Source organism: Etheostoma cragini, chromosome 8 (assembly GCF_013103735.1).
Source record: "Etheostoma cragini isolate CJK2018 chromosome 8, CSU_Ecrag_1.0, whole genome shotgun sequence".
NCBI lineage: Eukaryota > Metazoa > Chordata > Actinopteri > Perciformes > Percidae > Etheostoma > Etheostoma cragini.
This window is the reverse complement of record NC_048414.1, coordinates 22,496,162-22,500,968: the sequence shown is the minus strand read 5'-3', so window position 1 is coordinate 22,500,968 and position 4,807 is coordinate 22,496,162. Positions and strand designations below refer to the sequence as shown.

General features: G+C 41.2%; 1 protein-coding gene across 2 annotated transcripts in view; it reads left to right on the top strand.

Moving 5' to 3' along the window:
* The window catches only part of edc4 (enhancer of mRNA decapping 4), a 37,186-nt gene that overhangs the window by 883 nt on the left and 31,496 nt on the right, over positions 1 to 4,807 (top strand). The window lies entirely within an intron of this gene.

The following is a 4,807-nucleotide window of genomic DNA, read 5'->3' as shown; positions in this document are numbered from 1 at the left end:
CATAAGGACTCCGGGGAATGACTCCCCAGAGCTAGGTTAGTAACAAGCATTTCTGGGACATGGATGCACATACATGAATAGATGGAAAGATAGAGGAGAGAGGAGCTCAGTGTGTCAAAATAAGTCCCCAGCTGTCTAAAACTATTATTACAGCAAAACCAAGAGAGACAAGGTAAAGAGAGCTCCAGCCCAGTCGGGCCAGAACTCTCCCCAACCGGATCGGGCTGTATGACAAGTCTCCCTTTAGTTTAATTATATTCTTGATTATATGATAGATAAATCTGACAACTATGAAGAGAAGCAGGTGGGCCGGGTTAGGCGGACGCTGCGACTCCTCACTCCCTAACAATATTCAATTCTATGCCCTAACTATAAGCTTTATCAAAAAGGAAAGTCTTAAGCCTAATCTTAAACGTGGAGACGGTGTCTGCCTCCCGGACCCAAACTAGAACCTGGTTCCACAGGAAAGGAGCCTGATAGCTGAAAGCTCTGGCTCCCGTTCTACTTTTAGAGACTCTAGGAACCACCAGTAACCCTGCATTCTGGGAGCGTAGTGCTCTTGTAGGGTTGTAAGGTACTATGAGCTCTTTAAGATAAGATGGAGCCTGACCATGAAGAGCTTTGTAGGTGAGAAGAAGGATTTTAAATTCTAGTCTAGATTTTACAGGAAGCCAATGCAGAGAAGCTAAAACAGGAGAGATGTGATGCATGCATACAGCATGAGGAGCTGATCACCTTGTTGTGCCAAACAGATGTTGCTTTAGCAAGTAGAGGCATGTATTTATAAAGTACATGCTGGACAAAAGTAGTTCTGGTTCAAAGGAGGTCTTCCAACACACACCCAATGAAACCACAAACTGCACGTTGTGCACTGGATCTGACGAAAAGAAGCCAGTATATTATTTAAACGTTACATTTGGAAATATACGGAATTGTGAATGTGCTTACCCAGTCATCATGACCATCTTTATTTCTTCCTGGACTTTGGCATGCATTGCCACATGCTCTGCATAGCTCTGACAAATTTTCTAACACATTACACAAGTGTAAACAGTTTCTCAGACACATTGATGAAACACTGACAAAAACAAAACAAATAAATAAACAAACCTGAATCCGCTACAAGTCGGCAAGCTATTTCTTTTCTCAACTGAGTAGTTGCTGCCTCATCAGTCCTGAAATCCAGCAACTCACCTTTAAGGACAAGCTCTGCAAACTACAAAAGACTCAGTACAATTAGTAACAGTCAATAGCTTTATTAAACAAAGGGTCATTTGCACACGTACCTTGCAGACCAATGCCCCACAGGATGTTGAATCCTGCTGGCGAGGATGGTCAATTGTGTCACAAGTCCATCGCGATATATGTATATTTTTGCGTCTCATGAAAGATCTGTAGATGAGCTAAATATAGTTATTTGGAACTAAGAACAATTCTATGACATTACCACTGACATAACTTGCCTTGTGACATCCTTGCATTTTGTTAATTGGCCAGGGGTTTCACCAAGGGGATCAATGTAAAGTGCCCGCTTCTCCTTTGGATAAATGACCTTCACAGTACACACAAGATCATGTAAAGAGAATGGAATCCCACAATAAAATAGTCATTTTATAGTGTATGTACATTCTCACCACAAGTGTCCAGTGATGTATTTCACAAACTGCTCCAAGTAGAACATCATAGGCCATTGGATCAATCTGAAAACAGACAGAATGAATAAATTATAGGTATTGTAACCATTTATGAACAGAATTTGAAAGTACACACCTTCTTTAATCCCCTGAATGATCCTTGCCACATCGCAGTCATCTCAAATGAGTCGACAAGAAAGTACTTTGTTAAAGTTCTTGCTTGTAGCGTTTGAATGTTTGCATGGATAAATGCATTCAACACCTTAAGTGACAATTGTGTAGAGTTACATATTGGTATTGTAAATAGTTTTAGGCATGTACATTATGATTTCTTGATGAAATACTTGCATTCACCTCACTCTCCACCTGTCTTCCAGGTGCCAGATTCTGCAGGTCTCTGGCAAATAATTTATAGGGTCCTACCTTGCTCCACAACACCCCTTGCCGTTTTCCAGACCAGATTTCTGCTATTACTGTTTATGGGAAGACAGCATGTAGCATCAGTTTACAAAAGGTCACCCAAGTAGCGATGCAAATGAAAGATATGCATGTATGCAGATGGAATACAGTATGTTGTTGCTGAAAATCATGGGCAATGAAACATACTTACATTCCTCTGGGGACTGGAGACTTGTGCACGGTTGTGGACTCTGTGCTAAAATGGGGGATTGGGGAACCCTGGGACACCCCAAGGGGCAAGGCTGCACTCCTGAAGGAGGTGTGGTGGCAGGGCTAGGCTGCACTGCTGAAGGAGGTGTGGAGGCAGCATTCCATTTACCTGGAATTCTCACCTGGGGTTTCACATATCTTTTTAGGTGGTCAATGTTAATTTTCTCAAATACATCCCCTTCTCTTTCAAGGTCTGCACTTTTACCATCAATGTATACAATGGTGTACGGGCCTAATAAATCTGCTTCTAATTTGCCCCCCTTTCTTTGTTCCTGGCGAATGTTCTTTCTTAATACCAGGTCCCCCACAACAAAGCCATCATCGTGGCCCAATTCATGTTTTCTCTTCCGCACCCTCTGATGTGCGGCCAATATATTGGCCTCCACTTTGGGGTAGACATCAGACAGTTTGGAAGTTAATGTTACCTCCTCATTTCCAGCCAGTGCATTTACTTCCTCGTCAGTTATCTGTAACATTGATAGTTGATAAATGAACACGAGTAACCTATAGGTTATAGAATATACCATTATTGACAAGTTGTTCTATACTGCAGGAAAAGGCCATTGTACCTGCCACTTATCTGGTATTTCAGAAGGGTAACGGGCCTCCCTTCCATACATGAGGTAAAATGGTGAATGTTTTGTGGTTATTTGTTTTTTGGTGCGTAGACCAAAAACGGTGGGCCTTATGTAGTCGTCCCAGTCGCTTGGGTGGCCCTGCACCATTTTTCTTAAAGCCCTGATATTGGAAAAGTAAAACGAGATAGATAGATAGATAGAGATAGAGAGATACACATACACACAGAGAAAAACATGATTCACACCCTTGAATGGTGCCATTGAGCCGTTCCACCAAGCCATTGGTTTGTGGGTGGTATGGGGCACAGAGGCTTCTGACAATGCCAAGCTTGGCACACATGTCCAGGTTAATCTGGCAGTGGAAATAAAAATTAATGTATTATAATTTTCCCCCAGTGATGTGATGAACAATAATATCAAATGTCTCAGAATTTGACTTACTTTGTTAACAAATTCCTTGCCCTGGTCTGTAAGAATGCGTTTGGGTGCACCATATTTATAAAAGAAGTCCATGATGCATTCTGAAACTTCTTCAGCTGTCTTGGTTTTCAGTGGATATACTTCCATCCATTTTGTGAAGTAGTCCACCATGACACACATATAAATGTTTCCTTTGTTGGAGCATTTTAATTTGCCAACTAGGTCCATTCCAACAAGCTGGAAAGGTTCACTCACCTTAAATGCAAACAAAAACTGTATCATAAAGACTTCCATGGATACCAAATGTTAAATGTATTGAGGTCAGATTCACCTGTATGGGTTTGTACTGTGTCTTGTCCTTTATAGAGGCCCTCTTTCTCTGACAGGCATCACACTGTGCAATCTAACCAAGTAAAAACAATTGAGAACACTGGTGAAATATGTAGCATTAAGATTTGCCTAAGCTTCACACTAATAAGTTTTTATAATTATGCACTCACCCATTTTGTGATGTCTGCTTTCATCCCAGGCCAGTAATAACGTTGCAGGATGGCATGCATGGTTTTGTCTTCTCCACAGTGAGCCCCGATGGCACTGGCATGAAACTCAACAAATATGTTGTTGGCTTCTTCTGGAGTTAAAACCACTTTTGCCAGGTGATGCCTTTGCTCATCCTGCGTTCTATGGCAGTGGTAATATAACTCCCCGTCTATAGGGATTACATTGCAGAAATATTTGTGTAACGCAAGCACAGAAAAGTTACAAAACAGCACTGTTGTCTAATTTGCCTTACTTACTTATGAGTTGGTAACTCTCTGCCCTTCGTTTTATCACATAACGCTGTGATTTAGTGGCGTTACATGGGTAGGTCTGTTTCTGTTTGAAATCGAGAATCTCTTTAACTAGCCGAGCGTCCATGCTTATGCTACTATGGACGTTTTCAATGCAGATGTTTTTAACTTACCACAGTAGGATAGCACAGCTGAAATTGATAACCTTAACGATGGGTCAGTTCCATCAAGTGTCCCTAGTTATTGCAGTGAGTCTGCATGCACAACACCTGGCCTCTCCTAAGTGTAATGCAGCCATGATTAAGGTTATCAATTTCAGCTTTGCTTTTCCTACTATGACATGTCAACATGTCTGCTGTGAAAAAGGTTTATGGTTTACTAGGGTATCAGCATCACCTGTCATTATCCTTCTCATTATAATCGATGTTAGCAATCACTGTGAGGCATGCATATGCAGCTCTACTTTTTTCTTTGTCTTTTCTGCAATTGTAGGCCAACTGAGGCGTTATGAATGCGCATTTACAAGTGTCTTGTATAAGGCTGTGAATGTGATGTTTATCAAGTTGTAACGTGCTGTCATATCCTGTCCACAAGGGGCACACTTGGTTAAACCTAGAGAGATAGTATCACTAAAAATGAATAAGGTCATTAAATAATATCAATAGCTACTGTGCTGTGTCGCAGTTTGATTTCAGAACAACTTGACATCAGTTTG